The sequence below is a fragment of the Primulina tabacum genome, chromosome 18 (genome assembly GCF_025594145.1).
Source record: "Primulina tabacum isolate GXHZ01 chromosome 18, ASM2559414v2, whole genome shotgun sequence".
NCBI classification, from domain to species: Eukaryota; Viridiplantae; Streptophyta; class Magnoliopsida; order Lamiales; family Gesneriaceae; genus Primulina; species Primulina tabacum.
This window is the reverse complement of record NC_134567.1, coordinates 16,780,180-16,803,856: the sequence shown is the minus strand read 5'-3', so window position 1 is coordinate 16,803,856 and position 23,677 is coordinate 16,780,180. Positions and strand designations below refer to the sequence as shown.

Below are 23,677 nucleotides of genomic sequence, written 5' to 3'. Positions count from 1 at the left end.
CTCTTCTGAATGATCTTCACCTTCTCAGTCATTTCACGAATCATATCAGGTCCAAGTTCTAGTACCTCAGATACATCATCCCAATACAGAGGAGATCTGCACTTTTTGCCATATAACGCCTCAAATGGTGCCATCTCGATGCTCATCTGATAGCTGTTGTTGTACGAGAATTCACAAAGTGGTAGTGAATCTTGCCAACTAGTGCCAAAATCTAGCACTACAGATCTCAGCATATCCTCTAATGTTTGGATAGTCCGCTCTAACTGTCCGTCTGTCTGGGGATGATAAGCAGTGTTTAGATGCAATGTCGTACCTAAAGCCTGCTGCAGACTGTGCCAGAAATAAGAAGTGAATCGTGGATCACGATCTGATACGATCGACTTCGGCACACCATGCAGTCTGACCACCTCTCTGATATATATCTCGGCCATCTGATCATGTCGATACGTCATTCTGTACGGAATAAAGCATGCATATTTGGTCAATCTGTCAATAATGACCTAAATCGCATCACAGCCCCGGGATGATCGTGGTAACTTCGTAACGAAATCCATGGAAATGTGATCCCAATTCCATTTAGGAATAGATAAACTCTGAAGTAAACCTCCGGGCTTCTTCCTCTCGGCCTTCACCTGTTGGCAATTCAAGCACTTAGACACTAACTCTGCAATATTTGACTTTATCTGTTTCCACCAAAATTGTGTCTTCAAATCGTTATACATCTTCTTGCCACCAGGATGAATACTGAACCGACTACAGTGCGCTTCTGACAATATCTGTTGTTTCAAATCTGAAACATCTAGAACTACAAGACGGTTATTCACATACAGAATATGATCATGTACCTGATATTCTGATTGATGTCCTGATCTGACCATCTGAATCGACTTCTGAATATTCTGATCAATTTTTTGTGCTGCTTTAATTTTCAAAATCAAATCTGGCTCAACTTGAATCGTAGCAAGTCGTAGTGGTCTACTATCTATATCAAACGCTAATCCAGACAAACAGCAATCTTCAATCATATTCGAAACACCTATCGTCGATAAGGATAGGGAACATACCTTTCGACTCAAGGCATCCGCTGCTGCATTCGACTTTCCTGGATAGTATTTGATCTCGCAATCAAATTCCTTTAACAAATCGAGCCATCTACGCTGTCTCATGTTTAACTCTGACTGAGAAAACAGATACTTCAGGCTTTTGTGATCAGAGTAGATTTTAAATTTCTCGCCATAGAGGTAGTGTCGCCATATCTTCAGAGCAAATACGATGGCCGCCAATTCAAGATCATGAATTGGATAACTAATCTCGTGTGGCTTCAGCTGTCTCGAGGAATATGCAATCACATGTCCTCGCTTCATAAGAACAGATCCTAGCCCCCTGTGAGATGCATCACAATATACGACGAAATCACCAGTACCTGAAGGTATCGTCAACACTGGAGCACTAGTCAGTCGTTTCTTCAATTCCAAGAAGCTAGACTCACAAGCTTCAGACCACACAAATGGCGCATTCTTCTGTGTCAACTGGGTAATCGGTTTCGCGATACTGATAAATCGTCGGTAGTATCCTGCTAGACCCATGAAACTGCGTATCTCTGGTACAGAAGTCGGTCGAGGCCAACTAATCACAGCTTCAACTTTACTCGGATCCACAGAAATACCGTCTCCAGATATGATATGACCCAAAAAGACAACCTGTCTCAACAAAAACTCACACTTTGACAGTTTAGCATACAATTTCTCTGTTCTCAATGTCTGCAACACAATTCTTAAATGCTCGGCATAATCAGTCTCACTCTTGGAAAATACCAAAATATCATCAATAAAAACAATAACAAACTCATCTAGATACTTCTGAAAGATACGGTTCATCAAACTCATAAACACCGCTGGAGCATTCGTTAAACCAAAGGGCATGACAATAAATTCGTAATGTCCATACCTGGTTCGGAATTCTGTCTTCGGTATATCAACATCTCGGACTCTCATCTGGTGATATCCAGATCTCAGATCGATCTTGGAATAGACAGAGGATCCCTGCAACTGATCAAATAAGTCGTCGATACGAGGCAATGGATATTTGTTCTTCAATGGTGCCTTGTTCAGTTGTCGGTAATCAATACACAATCTCATCGAACCGTCTTTCTTTCGAACAAATAATACCGGAGCACCCCAAAGAGATACACTCGGTCTGATGTAACCCTTGGCCAATAAATCTTCGAGCTGTTCTTTCAATTCTTTCAATTCAATAGGCGCCATTCTATAAGGAGCTCGAGATATAGGGACTGTACCTGGTATAAGATCAATACTGAAATCAACCTCTCGGGCTAGAGGTAACCCTAGAATCTCGTCTGGGAATACATCCGCAAACTAGCAAACCACTGACAGATCTGCCAATGCGGGGCTCGATTTCAGTAGATCTACTGAATATATAAGGAACCCCTCTGCTCCTTACTGCAATAATCAAGTCATCGTCAAAACAGATACTAAAAGAATCCGAGATCTGGAACCCATACCGTATAACTTCCACTCATCAGCCATCTCTGGTCTGAATCTGACAATCTTCTGGAAACAGTCTACAGTGGCTCGGTACTTGGTTAACATATTAATCCCAACAATACAATCAAAATCAGCTAACCCAAGCACAATACAATCTAAATCAATCTCGTGACCCTCAAACTGTAGTATACAATGTCTAACTGAAGTCATAGATATAAGACCACTTCCCAACGGAGAAGAAATAGACACTACAGCAGATAATGAATCGACAGGCAATGAATGCAACAATGCAAAATGCTCAGATATGAAAGTATGAGATGCATCCGTGTCTATCAATACATAGGCAGGATAACCGCAAAGAAAACAGTTATCTGCAATCACATCATCTGGTGCATCTTGGGCCTGTTCTTCAGTCAATGCAAATACTCGAGCCTGCTGTTTGGGAGGTTGGCTCACAGTCTGGCTACCTCTGGCTCTGGGCTGTATCTGTGTGGGAGTGGGCTGAAAGGAATGAACAGATGAAGCTTGCCTCTCAGGATGAGCTACTGAACCAGATGCTCCTACACTCTGAGCCTGCTGTACACCTTTCTGGGGACAAACTCTGGCAAAGTGTCCCTGCTGTTTGCAGATGTTGCAGCGACCCATAACACCCTGAAACTGCTCAGTGGCATGTCGGCCTCCACAGGAACTGCAATATACCCCTGTATACTCTGTACTCTGGCCAGGACCTCTCTGTCGAGACCCACTGGAGCTCGACGAACTGCTCCCTGATCTCTTAAACTGTTTGCCCTTTGCTTTCAACTGGTCTTTCCTTCCGCTACTGCTACCACCACTCTCGAATCTGAGAGGGGGTTGAAATGAGGGTTGTGGCGGTCTCGGAGTCGAAGTGACATAGGAAGTGCTTCGTTGCCTAAGCAATCCAGCTTCTGCCCCCTTGGCACGGTTCAATGCTTCAGCAAAATTATTGGGCCTACCGGTATTTACCAAGGTAAAGATTTCTGGATTCAGGCCATTGATAAACTGATCCGCAATGGCCTCTTCATTCTCGGCAACGTGAGGAGCAAATCTGAGTAATGACGAGAATTTGGAAACATACTCCTCAATGTTCAGCTGTCCCTGTCTCAAATTGGCAAATTCAGCACCTTTGTCCTTTCGGTAGGAGACGGGAAAGAATCGCTGATAGAACTCAGTCTTAAACACCTTCCAAGTAATCTGCGTGCCACGATGCTCCAATGCTCTCTTCGTGGTAAGCCCCAGTTCTTTGCAACTTCTTGCAGTTGATGTCCAACCAATTTCACTCGTCGCTCGTCGGGGTAGTCGAGAGATTCAAATAACATCTCTATATCATCGAGCCAACTTTCACACTCAACTGAATTTTCTGTGCCCTTCAGAGTCGGTGGTCGAAACGTCTGAAACCTTTTCAGCAAGGTCTCCATCGGTGTAGCGGTCACATCCATCGGATCATTGGATGTACTGCCCTGTTCTGGTGCTCGACCTGCTGCTGGTTGTGATACTCGTCGAGGCGGCATATCTGGCTATCAAACAGATTAGTACACAATCTATATAATCTGTCTCAGCCCTCCTCTGATCATATACCTCTGATCCAGAATTGGTTCTGATTCAGTCTTTGCGAATACATGTTGTAAATCAACTCAGATAACGAGACAACATGTAATAGGGAAAGCAATAAATCATGCTAGCACCACAAAACAAAGGAAGAAAATTCAATCTACCCCGCTCATTCTAATCTATCTCAGTCTAAAGGATCTATCGCTCAGATATCACCTGTTGTGGGGACCCGGGCTCTAACTCAATTCTTTTTGGGATTAATTGGATCTTTACTATAAAATGTGGGTCATAAAAAAATTTCTTTTAAACATTATAAACTAATGTATATAAATCATACACCATACACAATGTTGTCATATTATTGAATTCCAAATAACATTCACATATTCAACTACAAGTATTCTACTAGTGTTTAGGATCTAATACATGTCTAGTATTACATCACTAGTCCTTCTTCTTGGCCCGTAATCTCCACGCTATCTCGATCTCTCATCTCTGTCGCGACCCAGATCCTGTCCCACCTGTCGTTATGCACACATACAGAAACAACAACAACCGGAAACTCCGGTGAGAACAAATCCCAGTATAAAACATGGTATACGTGCATATACACAATATAAATCATGAAACATACCATTATGAATAAAATCAATAGTAATAGGTTCCATAATCTATGAAACCAAATCAATATAAGCATGCAACTGAAATCAATTCAGATCTTGGACTCGACTCGTATCTAACCTCTAGGGATCCCGGTGTGAATAAGACGTCACAGTCTGCCACCTACCCTCCCAATCGGGGTGACAGTACGTCTTATTCCTAGACTTCGGTCCTGTCTGTATCGAATGTTTACAATCGGAGTCAATCTGCTCCTATGAGTCGATACCACCGAACATCTAGAAATTTGGCAAATCTGCCAATGACTCTCCTATCTTAATGCTTGAATATACATCTATAAACAAAGCATAAACATAACAAGATATAAACAACAATCTAGTATGTGATTTTGGGAAACTCAAATCAAATCTAATTCGAGTTGTATCTTCCCGAATTCACATGCATTATACCTTTGTTTTCATTGGAATCAATCGAAGTCTCGAAGTCGTGATATAAAATCTGTCAATCATAATCTGAATAACATGTATAAATGCACCATATCAATCTTCAACTCCAAGTAGAATATGCAAATAGATCAATATGCAATTTCAATAACTTTCGACGGCATAACGACGTAATCTTTTGATACCGATCAACTCAAATATCAATACTCAGTAACAATACTCATAATTCTTATCAATATCAATCCACAAGACTGAATTCTGCACCATCTCAACTCAATATATGCTGGAAAATCATAACGATCGCATATGATATCATTTCTTCGATCCGGTTTTTTATACATTCACAATAATCATAAGAACACATAATAACCATCAAAATCTGATTTTCCCCAATCTCTTACTTTCAAAATATGCTGAAACTTAAAGATACTTACATCCTTAGATAGCCCTTGATGAGAGGAGCAAGAATCTATGCTTGGATTGAAGTTTGAATGGCTAGAGGTTGCACAATTTATTTTCTAAGCTTGAAGCAAACTTGAAGATTCTGAAGCTTTTCCTCTCCTTTCTCTCGGTGATGACCAGCTGAAATGAAGACTCAACACATTAAATTGCATGGCAAGGGACACATGGCATATTCTTTGTTCTGCACGCAAGACCGCAGGTGCACTCCCTCTGGACCGCAGGTGCGGTCAGCTCACGGCACCGCATTCAGAAATTCAAAAACAGCGACCGCGGGTACGCTCTTGTTTACACCGCAGGTGCGGTGACCTTACTGTACCAACATCATAACCTACTGCCTCTTCACCGCAAGTACGCTACATCGGGGACCGTGGGTGCGGTGAAGCTATTGTAGATCTTCCACATTTCATGAGCCACAACCGCGGGTGCGGTAGAATGCTAGGCGCGGGTGCGGTGCCTCTTCCATGCAACACTTCATAATTTCATTTTATCAACCTACAATCTCGGGCATTACACCGGGGCCCGAACAATTCAAGCCCACGACCCAGCACGGTGCCCGAGACGTTCCCGTGCCGCCCACCCACTACCTGATCCGATCGGGCGCTGGCGGGCGCGCTATCCGCCGCCGTGCGGCGCCTGCGCGCGGGCCATTGCGGTGCCTGCGCGCGCGCCTGCCGTGCGACGCCTGCGCGTCAGTCTGCCTGGAACAGTTCCAGGCAGACCCAAATTTTTTTTTTTTTTTCAAAAACAGATTTTTCAAAAATAATTTTTTGGGGCGTTTTTCATAAAATTCTTACGCGGTTAGAAATACTAAACTCAACACAATTAAATTAAAACACAGGATTGAGAATAACCTGGCTCTGATACCACTGTTGGGACATCGTATTCTCGCACCCAAGAAGCAGCGGAAGTTTAAAAATTTTGTTCTTGTGCGTCTTGTGTTCAAAACATCCATAGGGTGTTTATAATTATACCTTTGCGTTCTTAACTGTAACGCCCCGAAAATTTAAAAGTCCACGCGACCCACATGCATGCAATTATTAAATTCCTTGTGTATTTTAATTAAATATTTTAATTGCATAAATTAATTATGTGGTGCATATTGACAGGTTTAAAATATACTTTTCTATATTGTTGCATTAAAATGTATTTTTAAAAGGTTATTCAAGTTGCGATCGAGGAAGGGAGACCGATGGCTGAAAAATAGAAAATGATTTTTTATTTAATAGTTGTTTTAATTATTTAAAATTTGGGAGATTCTTTTTATTATTTTTGAAAATAAGGGGTTTTGAGATGATTTTATATGCCGGGACGTAAATTTTATCGGTGTTGGTTTTCAACAAAAATACAAACTTTTTTGGCAACCCGGCTAATAAATTCACAAACTTATTTAAGCAAAATTATTTTAAATATTTTAATTAAATACTAATGGGCTAAGTGGGCTTAATTAAGTTGTTAATGAGCCTAAACTAGCAATTAGAATTTAATTAGGATTCTAAGCATTATTTAAAAGTTAAAACCCTACACCTTGCAAACAAGACACGGCCACACACTCTTAAATTCAGTAAACTCTCTCCCAAAGGCACAACACACACGGCACAAACTCACTGCAAGGTGGAAGGATTTTTCGAAGGGGTTAAAGGAAAAGCTAGCCAAGGTTCCTCTCCGTTCTTCGTCGTCAACGGTTTTTCTAGCGTTTAAAATGCAAAGGCACGCCATACATCTCCTTTTCTCGTCTATCACATCATATTATTGTTTAAATTATAAGCATGAGATTTTTATGAATATTTTCGAAATATTGCATGTAAACGAGGTAAACTTGTGAATTGTTGTTCCAAAAACATGAATATTATGTTGATTAGGGGCTGCCATGATTAGGATAGGTTGAGGGATGTTTTTACATGTTATATTGAGTCCTTAATCACCCTAAAACGCTGCAAATATGAGAAGAATAAAGCTGGAACCGTGGGCAAAGATTTTTCGAGAGGGCCGTGAGGTTGTGTGTTGGGTACTAGAGTCAAGTGGCTCGTTCCTTTGCATGGGCTGTTGGGGCTCGTTCAGGTCTTGTCCAGGGGCAGTGAGGGTCTCGGTCTAGGGTCAGGAAGGGTCCTAGCATGGCTAGGACCCATCGTACACAGGCTTGGAGGAGTCCCATGGAAAAGGGGCTCCTTGCGCGATCGGTAAAGTTGACAGCAGCCAAGGGGGCTCGCTGCTGGGGTTAGGTGGCTCAGGGAAAGTTCATCAGGGTCCTAGGGTAATGGGAAGGGGTCGGGCTAGGCGCTGGAGTGGGGTGGTTCGCTGCTGGCTCGAGCGAAAGTTGGAAGCGTGAGGATGGCAACAAGAATTAGCGCGAGGCTGCTGTCTTGGTTCAGAGACTTCGTGCGCGCGGGTCAGGGGTTGGGCTGGTCTGGGTAGGGCTGGCCATGGTCTAGGGATGGTTAGGTACAGGTGGGTTCGGTGGTGGCTTGTTTGGAAGAGTCCTAGACTAGTTAGGAGACCTACACATACTAGGAGACTCACGCACAAGTACACAGATTTTGTGTTCACTTTCCAGGCAGTTTTGAGCAGGCCAGGGCCGGGTTTTTGGGCTGGGCTTGCACAGTAGGGTCCCTATATGGGTTGGCTAGGTTTTGGCTCAAGCTGGATCGGGCGTGGCTCGAGTAAATTGGGAGATGGCTCGGTGGGTTCGTCGAAGGGTCAAAAACGAGAATTTAAGAAGGAAAAATTGATCCATGGGTCCACGGGTGTGGCTCATGACTTGGAAGGGTAGAATAAATCATAAAAAGGTTATGTTTAAAATTTGGGATCAAAATATTGAGTTTTGGATTTATTCGGAATTTAATCGCCGCACGAAACGCTAATTAACGCGTTAATTGGAACGCCTAGTTTTATGCTTAATAAAATCATGAAAAATTAGGTTTAAGCTTAAATAATTATTAGAAGTCTATGTTTTTAATTTGGGAATTTTATATTAAGGTTTGGTTTAATTCGGGATTAAAACGCGTTAATACGTCTTATTTAAAGATTAATTTAAAAGTACTCGATTTAAGCTAAATAAAAATATGAAAAAATTCATGTAGGCTTAAATAATTATTTGGGACATGTTAGGGTCAATGAATTCAAGAGAAAGTCAAAGTCGAGGAATTTTACGTCTAGGGGTAAAACGGTCTTTTTGCACCTAGAAAATTAGTAACCGTCATGGCAGTGCCCTGAATGCTGTTTTATGTGCTAATATGATTATTTTCTATAGTTATGGATGTTTGTGGAATTTTTATGTTAAAAGAATATTTTAAATGTTCATGAGATTTTAAATGTTAAAATGATATTTTAAATGTTTAAGAAATTTTAGATGGTTATGATTTAATATGTAAAAATGTTATTTTACATGTTTTGAGGTTAAAATGTCATTTTAAATGTTTATGAAATGTTCATGATTAAATTATGATTTTTAAATGTCTAAGGGATTTTTATGATTTAAGGAAGACATTTAAAAGACATGTTGCATGCTTGGTTTCGAAAACAAAATGTTATGTTATGCATGATTTATATAAAGTGATGTGAATGAAAAATGTTGAAGGAAGTGAAGTGATTGTGATTAATTCGTTGATAATGGCGACGTCGTGAGGGTTATGGTCCCAGTGGGAGCCCGACGATCGTGTTTCCATTATTGCGAATATGAGGTTATGAGGTTTGAGGTAAGAATGGGAATGTCGTGAGGGGAGAAGGCCCCAGAGGGAGCCCATTTATGGGAAAATGCCCCAGAGGGAGCCCCGACGATCGTATTTCTATTCGATCATGTTAGGCCAAGGCTCAGTTGACCAGTGAGAGTGTCGCTGATGTCCCCGCCGCCCAGTACTGTGGTTTTATGTAGATGGATCCATCGTCATATCATGTCATGTTGAGGAAAGTCACAATTAACGATCTGAATTCAACAAAGGAAAAAAAAAGAAGGGAAATGTTCATGATTATGTTTAAGGTTTTATGTCATGTGATGTTGAGGAAAAGGAAATTCATGTTTGCATGTCATGAAAATGTTTATGTTTAAAGTTTTATGCATCATGAAAATGTTTACGAAAATGTTTATGTTTATGCATCTTCATGAAAACGATATTTTAAGTACAAATATTTTTCACCGTTATATGTTGACTGTATTACGTTTTACTCGTTATAAAGATTATGGTGTGTTGAGTCTTTAGACTCACTAGGTGTGATGGATGCAGGTTATCATGATAATGCTAATGGAGGTCTTGATGGTTGATCCGACTGGACTGAAGGTGCATATAACCTGAGGACCGACGCTAGTTTCCGCATATATGTTATGATTTATGTTAAAAGATTTTATGACTTTTATCATGATTATGAGTGGTTTTTGAGAGGTTATAGTATGAGCTATACTTTTCAAATGTTATTTTTAGATTTAGAAAAATTTTAGTAGATTGTTTATTTTAAAATGATGTCAAAAATATTTTATGAAGTTTTATGGTTCGGCCGAATGCTATGTGAGGTTTCAAAAAAAAAAATATTTCTAGTACTCTTAAGCTATAAAAAGGGCAGGACGTTTCAGTTGGTATCAGAGCAAAGGTCCTGTAAAGGGTTGTGCCACCATCAGCACCGGGAAGATCAGTCGTCAAGCCTCAAAGTTGTAAGTTTTTACATGTTTTATATGATTTTATGATGTTACCTGCATAATTATATGAATCATATGTTTACGTCACATGTTTAATAGCTTTATGATAATATATGATTTTTATGCTTTGAAAGTTTTTATACGTGATACGACATGAAATAAGAAATTAATTGATTTCAACGCATGTTGGTTTTGTGGTGGAATTGGACTATGTTGATTTTTGGATTTTAGTATTGACGTTTTACTTTTTGGGCTATAGGTTAATCGTGAATATTATGAATGCTTTGGGACACGTAGATTTTCTAAGAAAATATTTATTATTCGTGGTTATTAGTTGAATTAATTTTTGGGAATTACTCATAAGAAATAATGATTCGAGGATTGCAATGACTTTGGGAGTAAGAAAATGTATAAATTGGGATTTTAAGTTTTGATGAAAGGTAAGATTGGTTATAGGAATTGATTTTTAGGTAAATAAGTTTAAATTTTTCAAATTATGTAATGGGAAATCTGTAGAAGGAAATTAAGAATGCCAAGAGCTTATGGATTAATCATATGATTTTTGAAATTAAGGACCAATTAAGATAATTTTTGAGGAAATTAAGAATTGATTTTTGCAATTGTTAAGGAATTTGGGAACTAATTTAGCAATAAGCGGTAATTTGATGGTTTAATTGATAGGAATTTTTGATGATTTGGGCTAGAAAGAATATTTTGAACCTTGGGATATCTTGGATATAGTGTTATAAGGAATTTTAATCAGGGGTTTTTAAGGATGAATCGATATTAGGCTTGAAAAATCTAAGCGTTAGCAGATGCGTTTGGGATTTTATAATTTAAATATGATAAGTCGACGAACATTTTTGGGTATAATATAGGGAAAGTAACATACGATAAGTATGGTCATCCATTTCGAATATTGAGAATTTTAAGAAAAGTTGAAATTTGGGGTTATAATAGTATAGCACTAAGTTATTATGGGTTTTCTTTAATTGCAAATTGCAAATAAGGATTTAGAAGACAAAATTAATTGGGATCAAAGAGACGTAAGGACATTCTAGAACTTAAGTTTTATCAAAGTAAGCGCAGCGGTAGCGTGAAGTTTTGGGATACTAGAACTAAGTCTAAACTTTGGGTTATTAAGGATAAGCGAATTTCGAGGACGAAATTCAATTTAAGGGGGGGAGATTGTAACGCCCCGAAAATTTAGAAGTCCACGCGAACCACATGCATGCAATTATTAAATTTCTTGTGTATTTTAATTAAATGTTTTAATTGCATAAATTAATTATGTGGTGCATATTGACAGATTTAAAATATACTTTTCTATATTGTTGCATTAAAATGTATTTTTAAAAGGTTATTCGAGTTGCGATCGAGGAACGGAGACCGATGGCTGAAAAATAGAAAATGATTTTTTATTTAATAGTTGTTTTAATTATTTAAAATTTGGTAGATTCTTTTTATTATTTTTGAAAATAAGGGGTTTTGAGATGATTTTATACGCCGGGACGTAAATTTTATCGGTGTTGGTTTTTCAACAAAAATACAAATTTTTTTGGCAACCCGGGTAATAAATTCACAAACTTATTTAAGCAAAATTATTTTAAATATTTTAATTAAATAATAATGGGCTAAGTGGGCTTAATTAAGTTGTTAATGAGCCTAAACTAGCAATTAGAATTTAATTAGGATTCTAAGCATTATTTAAAAGTTAAAACCCTACACCTTGCAAACAAGACACGGCCACACACTCTTAAATTCAGTAAACTCTCTCCCAAAAGCACAACACACACGGCACAAACTCACTGCAAGGTGGAAGGATTTTTCGAAGGGGTTAAAGGAAAAGCTAGCCAAGGTTCCTCTCCGTTCTTCGTCGTCAACGGTTTTTCTAGCGTTTAAAATGCAAAGGCACGCCATACATCTCCTTTTCTCGTCTATCACATCATATTATTGTTTAAATTATAAGCATGAGATTTTTATGAATATTTTCGAAATATTGCATGTACATGAGGTAAACTTGTGAATTGTTGTTCCAAAAACATGAATATTATGTTGATTAGGGGCTGCCATGATTAGGATAGGTTGAGGGATGTTTTTACATGTTATATTGAGTCCTTAATCACCCTAAAACGCTGCAAATATGAAAAGAATAAAGCTGGAACCGTGGGCAAAGATTTTTCGAGAGGGCCGTGAGGTTGTGTGTTGGGTACTAGAGTCAAATGGCTCGTTCCTTTGCATGGGCTGTTGGGGCTCGTTCAGGTCTCGTCCAGGGGCAGTGATGGTCTCGATCTAGGGTCAGGAAGGGTCCTAGCATGGCTAGGACCCATCGCACACAGGCTTGGAGGAGTCCCATGGAAAAGGGGCTCCTCGCGCGATCGGTAAAGTTGACAGCAGCCAAGGGGGCTCGCTGCTGGGGTTAGGTGGCTCAGGAAAAGTTCATCAGGGTCCTAGGGTAATGGGAAGGGGTCGGTCTAGGCGCTGGAGTGGGGTGGTTCGCTGCTGGCTCGAGCGAAAGTTGGAAGCGTGAGGATGGCAACAAGAATAGCGCGAGGCTGCTGTCTTGGTTCAGAGACTTCGTGCGCGCGGGTCAGGGGTTGGGCTGGTCTGGGTAGGGCTGGACATGGTCCAGGGATGGTTAGGTACAGGTGGGTTCGGTGGTGGCTTGTTTGGAAGAGTCCTAGACTAGTTAGGAGACCTACACATACTAGGAGACTCACGCACAAGTACATAGATTTTGTGTTCACTTTCCAGGCAGTTTTGAGCAGGCCAGGGCCAGGTTTTTGGGCTGGGCTTGCACATTAGGGTCCCTATATGGGTTGGCTAGGTTTTGGCTCAAGGTGGATCGGGCGTGGCTCGAGTAAATTGGGAGATGGCTCGGTGGGTTCGTCGAAGGGTCAAAAACGAGAATTTAAGAAGGAAAAATTGATCCATGGGTCCACGGGTGTGGCTCATGACTTGGAAGGGTAGAATAAATCGTAAAAAGGTTATGTTTAAAATTTGGGATCAAAATATTGAGTTTTGGATTTATTCGGAATTTAATCGCCGCACGAAACGCTAATTAACACGTTAATTGGAACGCCTAGTTTTATGTTTAGTAAAATCATGAAAAATTAGGTTTAAACTTAAATAATTATTAGAAGTCTAAATTTTTAATTTGGGAATTTTATATTAAGGTTTGGTTTAATTCGGGATTAAAACGCGTTAATACGTCTTATTTAAAGATTAATTTAAAAGTCCTCGATTTAAGCTAAATAAAAATATGAAAAAATTCGTGTAGGCTTAAATAATTATTTGGGACATGTTAGGGTCAATGAATTCAAAAGAAAGTCAAAGTCGAGGAATTTTACGTCTAGGGGTAAAACGATCTTTTTGCACCTAGAAAATTAGTAACCGTCATGGCAGTGCCCTGAATGCTGTTTTATGTGCTAATATGATTATTTTCTATAGTTATGGATGTTAGTGGAATTTTTATGTTAAAAGGATATTTTAAATGTTCACGAGATTTTAAATGTTAAAATGATATTTTAAATGTTTAAGAAATTTTAGATGGTTATGATTTAATATGTAAAAATGTTATTTTACATGTTTTGAGGTTAAAATGTCATTTTAAATGTTTATGAAATGTTCATGATTAAATTATGATTTTTAAATGTCTAAGGGATTTTTATGATTTAAGGAAGACATTTAAAAGACATGTTGCATGCTTGGTTTCGAAAACAAAATGTTATGTTATGCATGATTTTTATAAAGTGATGTGAATGAAAAATGTTGAAGGAAGTGAAGTGATTGTGATTAATTCGTTGATAATGGCGACGTCGTGAGGGTTATGGTCCCAGTGGGAGCCCGACGTTCGTGTTTCCATTATTGCGAATATGAGGTTATGAGGTTTGAGGTAAGAATGAGAATGTCGTGAGGGGAGAAGGCCCCAGAGGGAGCCCATTTATGGGAAAATGCCCCAGAGGGAGCCCCGACGATCGTATTTCTATTCGATCATGTTAGGCCAAGGCTCAGTTGACCGGTGAGAGTGTCGCTGATGTCCCCGCCGCCCAGTACTGTGGTTTTATGTAGATGGATCCATCGTCATGTCATGTCATGTTGAGGAAAGTCACAATTAACGATCTAAATTCAACAACGGAAAAAAAAGAAGGGAAATGTTCATGATTATGTTTAAGGTTTTATGTCATGTCATGTTGAGGAAAAGGAAATTCATGTTTGCATGTCATGAAAATGTTTATGTTTAAAGTTTATGCATCATGAAAATGTTTACGAAAATGTTTATGTTTATGCATCTTCATGAAAACGATATTTTAAGTACAAATATTTTTCACCGTTATATGTTGACTGTATTACGTATTACTCGTTATAAAGATTATGGTGTGTTGAGTCTTTAGACTCACTAGGTGTGATGGATGCAGGTTATCATGATAATGCCAATGGAGGTCTTGATGGTCGATCCGACTGGACTGAAGGTGCACATAACCCGAGGACCGACGCTAGTTTCCGCATATATGTTATGATTTATGTTAAAAGATTTTATGACTTTTATCATGATTATGATTGGTTTTTGAGAGGTTATAGTATGAGCTATACTTTTCAAATGTTATTTTTAGATTTAGAAAAATGTTAGTGGATTGTTTATTTTAAAATGATGTCAAAAATATTTTATGAAGTTTTATGGTTCGGCCGAATGCTTGTGAGGTTTCAAAAAAAAAAAAAATTCTAGTATTCTTAAGCGATAAAAAGAGCAGGACGTTTCATTAACGCTGGACTCCAAACTATTCCGATGTTTAAGCGGATATAGCTCTTCTTGTAAATCCCTACGAACGGCTCTTCTCCTTTGATCGTCTAATTAGGTCCACGATCGAAAACTGTTTTCCTCGTTTGGTTTGCACTAGAAAATCCAAACGATTTGTGCGTTGAGATTGTATTCTCCGAATTTCCAAAATCCGGAGACGAAGCGACACGGCGGTGGAAGAAGGAATGTGGCCGAAATTCTCACCAATTTCTCTTTGTCTTGGACGAGAGTTACATGATTCAAAATCATGGGTTTTTGGCTAATTTATTCTTAATCAATCATAAAGAAAAATTATAGATTCTTAATCCATAATTAAGCAAATCTAATCTGCTCTAATTACAAAAATTTTTTCCAAACTTGAAAGGGGTGGCCGTGGGTTTTCTTTTGATTTGGGAAGGGAATTTCGTTTTATTTTGTACAAGAAAACATCAACCTTTCACTAAGACCCTTATGGTGTATTTATAGAGTGAGACTCCTAATCTAATTAGGAGTCCATCTCCCACAAGGAATCTACCAATTTCAATATATTTAAACTCTCATATAATTAATATATAATGTATTTATTAACCTTTAATAATACATGGTATAATAATATCATATACACATATTTTATATCACCATATAAAATATATACATGTATATGTATATTAAATTAAATAACTATTATTTAATTTATAAACTAATTTCTTAGTTAATTTAATTCTATACTCCTCTATAATATTCATGGGAATTTGTGCATATTAGTAGTCATTATTACTAGCACCAACATTTAATTATCAAATTCCAAATTCACTAAATAAATGATTCCGAACTCATTATAACCCCGATCGACGATCCGAGAGCGCCGATGTATCAAAGTTATAAGTCTTGTTCATATAATGAAAATCGAAAATTTCGAAGATCAAAATTTTCATTTACAAAATTTAGAACTTACCATATATGTCAGTTACTATATTTGGCAGCTGTCAGTTTTAGTGAACTCCTTCACAAAACAGGCAGTTCCACTCGCCTTCCTTATTTAGCAATCAGGCTAACTTCCACTTCTTCCATCCTATGGAATCAGCTCATAAACTCCTGTATAAGCTTCTTGTTTGATCTCCATCAAACTATAGTCGCCAAGTTCCAACTCTTTGAAATTTGACTATCTCAACGGAAACATAGAATCCGATACTTGTGTGACCCTCAATGGTTCAGGGATACAGCTAGTCGTGGGTTTACATCTCCATGTGATTCAGAATAACATTTATTCTTATTCGGGTTTATCCTAGTTAACATCATTCTTTTCATCAACTCCTTGATCAAGAATGTCAGAACTTATTTCTGATTGCACCCATCGAATCATGGTAAGAGCGTCTAGTAGCATCGCCCCATGATCCCCTAGGTATCACTGATAGTGCCTGCAAGAACCTTTAGTCATGGTTAGCGCACAGTACGGTCCCTTCAACACATATATTCCGATCGAATCTGCAACCATTGGTATATCGAGAGTTGCATATGAATTCGATAACGATGTGATTTATCTTTGAGTACTAATAGTGGCATGGCATGTGCAACTAGGAAAACACCTTTCCCTAAAGCACATTGCTTGCTCTGGCCAGAGACTCCTTGCACTATTAACTCATCAGATCACATATGATATCTTCACCCGTAGGCGAACAGTGAATCCCCGACTACAATGCATTTGCTCCTACGTATTTCGAAACTACACCCAACCTCGCCACCTGATGACCCTCGATGGAGTCGGTAAACAGATCAAAGTGCATGCTAGTACGTATAGCCCCTACATTGTCCCGGGTCAAAGGACTAATGGTGTACAACCATAACTGCGGACTATTCAACTCGATAAGTGGGAACCACTTGGATAGTCCGAGGGAGGGTTGTTCAGTGCATCATCATATGATCATTCATCTGTGTGAATGGACATCTCCATGCCTTTGCCAATGAAACATGGCGTTTACACCACAAATGCTAGTCTCAAGCTCGAGCGACCTTTATCCTTGTTTTAGGCGGCTGATTCGACTAGAAACCTGTTTAGAATTTTTGGTACACTTCCTAATGAGTTTCATGATCTTACGTTGTGACGCAGACCTCATGGTACCTATTGTATATTCAAGGACTTTATCTATGCAGCTTGCATGGGTATACAGATAAAGTATAATGCCATAATCGAGTAAAATCGTAAAATATTATTAAAATAAAGATTGTTTTACATTAGAGTCAATAAAGCCCAAGCCATAAGTTGGCTTGCCGGGCACCTACTCTAACAGATGGATCCAAAGGAGTTCTCGGGGACTATTGACCCGATGATAGCTGAAGTGTAACGGCCCGAAATTCGTACTTAAAAATTTGCGAAAAAATTTGAAATTTTCTTTTTAAAGGTAAATAACTTGCCTCATTCATAAAATATACTGATAAAAGGTTCAATGTTTAAAGTAGCAGCGGAATAAAAGTTTTAAATGTCGAGATAGCAGCGGAAGTTGATATTTGTTTCAAATCAACAACATAAAATAATTCATCGCGATAAAAAGAGTTTGCATAAAATAATAAATAAACTGATAAATGAGGTCCTCGGGTTCCTACTACTACCGACCCAAGCTAGCTCACTAGTCCCCGCCCTCGATCCCGACCTCATCGGTACCTACAACAATCAAGTCTAGTGAGTCTAAAGACTCAGCATGCATATATCGTAGGTAACAAGTAAATATAACATAAAATTTCATGCCATATAAAGATATCATATCGTAAAGTATAACGTGAAAATGTATTGTCATGAGTAATTATAAATACGTGCATAACTGAACTGAAAATCATAAGTGAAATGTTTACTCGATAGAGCCCTGTCATGTAATAGCATATAATAATTTTCTGTTGAGAATATGTTCTACGCAAGTGACCCATAACGTGAAATGAATCATCTGATCAGACTAAACCACAGTATACTGGGCGGTAGAGATCATCACAGCCCTTGAACTGGATATCCGTACCAATACATGAACATGAACCGGTCAGTGACCACCGGATGAAGTAATAATGATACGAATCCTCGTACGAATGAAAGCAAACACGATTATTAGAATCGTGCCCTCAATTCAATATCGAACAAGGATCGATTGTGTTATCCCGATCTTTTGAAACAAGCAAAGATTTGTGATATTCACCTCTAAGTGATTAAAACTTAGCAACAAATATCAACGATAATAACAATAGAATTTCAAACGAACCTATAAAGAACTTATTTTGACAATCCGTGCGAAAAACAATCGACAAACGCCACAAAGATACAATCTTTGATAAGTTTGATTTGTGTTGAAGATCAAAGCAAAATGCCTTGAATATTGAGAGAAATCTCCAATAATTTGATATCAATCAGAATTATTACGTTTTTGGTTGATACAATGCATATAAATACAATAAAATAATAAAAAGTAGTGTAAAAAAGTCATCACAAGAGTTGGCAACAAAGTTTTACACGAATCTGCGCGCGGTAGTGCGTTATCTCGCGCGGTGGCGCGCCATGTTCTGCACATTCCAACCGGGTGCATGCGGTAGCGCCGAAACACGCGCGGGGGCGCGCCTTGTTCTGCCCGTGCGCGCGGTAGCACCAAAACACGCGCTGTGTCGCGCGCGGCTGCGCCGAATCATGTGCGCATGCGCGCGCGCGGCTGCGCCGCTTCTGGCGTGGGGGCGCGCGTGCTGCTGTCCTCATGGTCTTTTAGCACTTGAATAACATTCCAAACACTTCCATCATTGTGTCTATGTTCCTCAAGTTCCTCTAATTTAGACACCCCATTTATTGAACTTCCTTGGTAGTTCACCATGAATCCTTGAAGTGCTTCTTTAAACTTCTTGCTACGGCCCCTCGTTATAGGTCCTTCGGGCAACTTCAACGACTCCCATGCCTTCTTTGGTGCTTGACCAACCACGTTTTCATCATCCTCCCCTTCTTGAAAAGGATTTGTCCTCAAATCTTGATCATCTCCTACATCAATCAACGAAAGATCACTAACATTTAATGTAGAACTGACATTATACTCACCTGGTAAGTCTAGTTTGTAGGCATTGTCGTTGATCCTTTCAAGCACTTGAAATGGTCCATCACCCCTAGGTAAGAGCTTCGAACGTCGCTTTTCTGGAAATCTTTCCTTCCTTAAGTGCAACCACACCCAATCTCCCTTTTCAAAAACCATCTTTTTCCTTCCCTTGTTGGCTTGATTCGTGTATTGTAAATTCTTCTTCTCGATATTAGCCTTAACCTTCTCATGCAAACTCCTAACAAATTCAGCCTTCTTCTTTCCATCCATGTTTAACCTTTCACTCACAGGCAAAGACATTAAATTCAAAGGAGTTAAAGGGTTAAAACCATAAACAATCTGAAATGGCGAATAATTTGTAGTAGAATGCACGCTACGATTATACGCAAACTCAACAAATGATAAACATTCTTCTCAATTTTTCAAGTTCTTTTTAAGTATAGCACGGAAAAGTGTTCCAAGAGTTCTATTAACAACTTCAGTTTGTCCATCCGTTTGAGGATGACGTGTAGTAGAAAACAACAGTTTTGTGCCAAGTTTAGCCCACAAAGTTTTCCAAAAGTAACTCAAAAATTTAACATCACGATCAGATACAATAGTCCTAGGCATACCATGCAACCTAACGACTTCCTTGAAAAACAAATCCGCAATGTTTGATGCATCATCGATTTTATGACAAGCAATAAAATGTGCCATCTTAGAGAATCTATCAACAACAACAAATATTGAATCCCTCCCCTTCTTAGTCCTCGGCAAACCTAAAACAAAATCCATAGAAATATCAATCCAAGGTTCACTAGGAACAGGAAGTGGTGTATACAATCCATGTGGTTGTGTTCTTGATTTAGCTTGTCTACAAGTAATTCACTTTTCACAAACACGCTCAACATCACGTTTCATATGCGACCAATAAAAATGCTCATGCAAACAACTCAAAGTTTTAGCCACACCAAAGTGCCCCATCAAACCACCACCATGTGCCTCCCTCACAAGTAACTCACAAATTGATGACTTAGAAATGCACAATCTATCTTCTCTAAATAAAAATCCATTATGCATACATGTTTCAAATATCTCCTTAAAATCCTCATCCAACAAATTCAACTCTTTCACGTGCTCAAATCCCAAGATTTTCGACTCCAAGGTAGAGATTAATACGTACCTCCGTGATAGTGCGTCGGCCACTACATTATCCTTACCTTGTTTGTATTTGATTATGTAGGGAAATGTCCCTATGAATGCCACCAACTTAGCATGCCGCTTATTCAGTTTCTGTTGTCACCGAAGGTACTTTTGAGACTCATGATCGGTATCGATCAAAAACTCCTTAGGCCTCAAGTAGTGTTGCCACATCTCCAAAGTCCTCATAAGCGCGTACAACTCCTTGTCATACGTTGGATAGTTCAGCGCTGCTCCATTGAGTTTCTCACTAAAGTACGCCACTGGTCGTCCTCCTTGCATCAAAACACCACCAATATCTACACCTGAAGCATCACATTCAATTTCAAAAGCATTAGAAAAATCAGGCAAAACAAGTAAAGGCGCATTAATTAATTTTTGTTTAATAATATTAAAAGACTTCTCTTGCTCCTCGCCCCAATGAAATGGAACGTTCTTCTTAATCACCGCCGTCATTGGTGCAGCCAGTGTGCTAAAATCTTTTACAAACCTCCTATAGAAGCTTGCAAGACCATGAAAGCTTCGAACTTGACCAACAGAAGCAGGCGTTGGCCAATCTCGAATAGCACTTACCTTGTCCTCATCCACTTGTATCCCTTGTGAACTTACCACAAAACTAAGAAAGACGAGTTTGTTTGTACAAAAATCACATTTCTTAAGATTAGCATATAAATGTTCAGCCCTAAGTGTTGTCAGTACAAGTCTCAAATGCTCAACATGCTCTTCTAAATCTTTGCTATACACCAGGATATCGTCAAAATAAACCACAACAAACTTTCCTATGTGTGCACGCAAAACATGATTCATTAATCTCATAAAAGTGCTAGGAGCGTTAGTTAAGCCAAAAGGCATGACCATCCCCTCATATAACCCGTATTTGGTTTTAAAAGCAGTTTTCCACTCATCACCTTCTCTCATTCTAATTTGATGATACCTACTCTTCAAATCAATTTTGCGAAAGATAAAAGCACCATGCAATTCATCTAACATATCATCTAGTCTAGGTATGGGATGCCTATACTTAATGGTTATGTTATTGATTGCTCTACAATCTACACACATACGCCATGAGCCATCTTTCTTAGGAACAAGTAAAACAGGTACAGCACAGGGTGACATGGACGCACGCACAAAACCCCTATCTAACGACTCACTTACCTGCCGCTGAAGTTCCTTAGTCTCCTCCGGATTGCTTCTGTAAGCTGGACGATTTGGCAATACACTTCCAGGTACCAAATCAATTTGGTGCTCAATCCCCCTCAATGGTGGTAGTCCTTGAGGTAGCTCCTCCGGAAATACATCTTCAAATTCCTGCAAAAGTGAAACAACAATGCTCGGAAGAGATCCGGCTATATCGGTTGTGTTAAAGAGAATCATTTTGTAAAGAATCAACACAAGTGGATCATGTGTGTGCAACAATTGTTTCAACTCACTCTTTTGGGTCATATATGTTTTCTTTTTGACCTCTTTCCTCTCATTTTCTTTTCCCTCATTTTTCTTTTGTATGGATATCTCACTTTTTCTTTTAGCCATTTCATTTTTGTTTTCAAAGGCCATCTCACATTTTAATTCACTCTTTTTTCCGGCCTCATCTATCTTCTTTTTTTTCAATTGGTCCTCCAACACTTGCTTTGGGGACCAAGGAAGTAAAACAATGGGTTTTTTCTTGAGTACAAAAGAATATTTATTTCTAAACCCATCATGTGTCACTTGCCTATCATATTGCCAGGGTCTCTCTAACAAAATATGACAAGCATGCATTGGCACCACATCACACAACACCTCATCAATATACTTCCCAATCGAAAACGCAACCAAAACTTGTTTGTTCACTTTCACTTCAGCACAGTCATTCAACCACTGTAGCCTATATGGTTGAGGATGCTTCAAAGTAGGAAAGCTCAATTTTTCCACCATCTCAAGACTAGCAACATTGGTACAACTCCCTCCATCTATAATAATGTTGCAAACTTTGCCACTGACAAAACATCTAGTATGGAACAAGTTTTCCCATTGATTAGTCTCCTCTTCTTTGACTTTGCACTCATGATACGCCTAGTCACTAACGCCTCACCCACAACTGCCTCATATCCCTCATCAGGATCTTCTAATGCAGGCATCTCATCTTCATCCTCTCCATCATCTCCCTCACTATGAGATTCATACTTTCCATAAGTATTCAACACCATCACTCTTTTATTGGGACATTGGCTAGCAATATGGCCAACTCCTTGACACATAAAACATTTAATATCTCTAGAACGATTAATAGTAGTTTCAGGTTTACCTTGCACTCCTTGCTTATGCGCATCCTGTTTAATGTCAGCTTTGGGTTTGACCACTACCTTGCCTTCTTCACGTTTAACAACATTGGAACGCCAAGGTGTTGATGTATTCCCAGCTTGAATGGTACGGCCAACTCCTCTCCTCTTGAGTTGTTGCTCCACTTTTATCGCCATTTGTACCATTTCATCTAGATCCAAGTAGTGTCTAAGCTCCACTTGGTCTTGAATTTCCCTGTTCAACCCACAAAGAAAACGAGCCATAGTAGCCTCACTATCCTCCTCTATGTTTGCTCTAATCATGACTACTTTCAACTCTTTATAGTAGTCCTCAACACTCTTCACACCCTGTCTCAAAGTTTGTAACTTTTTAAACATTTCTCTATAGTAGTGATTTGGTACAAACCTCTTCCTCATTACGCTTTTCATCTCAGCCCAAGTTTCTATAGGCCTCTCATTGCATCTTCTCTTAGTGGTCACTAATTGATCCCACCAAATAAGTGCATAATCAACAAATTCAACCACGGCTAACCTAACCTTTTTTAGTTCAGAATACTGGTGACAATCAAAAACAAATTCAACTCGCTTTTCCCATTCTAAATAAGCCTCTGGGTCTGACTTACCATGGAACGACGGAATTTCATCTTAATACTACGTATGTTACTATCTTCCTTATTCCCATCATTGTACCTACCCCGTACAGCTTCTCTTCTTCCCCTACCAAATCCTCTACCTCTTCCGCTTCTACCCTAATTCTCGTTTTGACTCTCCTCTTCTCCTTCCAAATCATAATCAACCTCTTCTTCTTCCACTCTACCCAAACCTTTAGGCTTAGATTTATTTTCACTCGTACTAACCTCAAGCCTATCCAACCTCTCATATAAAGGATCCAACTCGGCACTCATCATTCTACTAAAATGCCCAAATAACGCCTCCATTTGAACCATAGAAAACCCCTGATTCGAACTCTCTCCTACCTCCCTCTCCATTTTACTTTCAGATTTTGTACCTGCAAGAAAATGTTAGTAGAAATAAAAGATGTTTCTCACCCAAATTCTCACAATCACTCCAAAGAAATAACACTCGCACTCAAATATTTTCACTCGAATGTGATAGTTCTTTCAAAGATGTGGTCAATCTTTATATATATATTTTTTTTATCAAACT

General features: G+C 39.0%; 1 pseudogene; it reads right to left on the bottom strand.

Annotated features, from left to right (window-relative positions):
* The window catches only part of LOC142532323 (uncharacterized), an 81,504-nt pseudogene extending 58,312 nt beyond the window's left edge, over positions 1 to 23,192 (bottom strand).
* Positions 23,193 to 23,677: the final 485 nt, after the last annotated feature.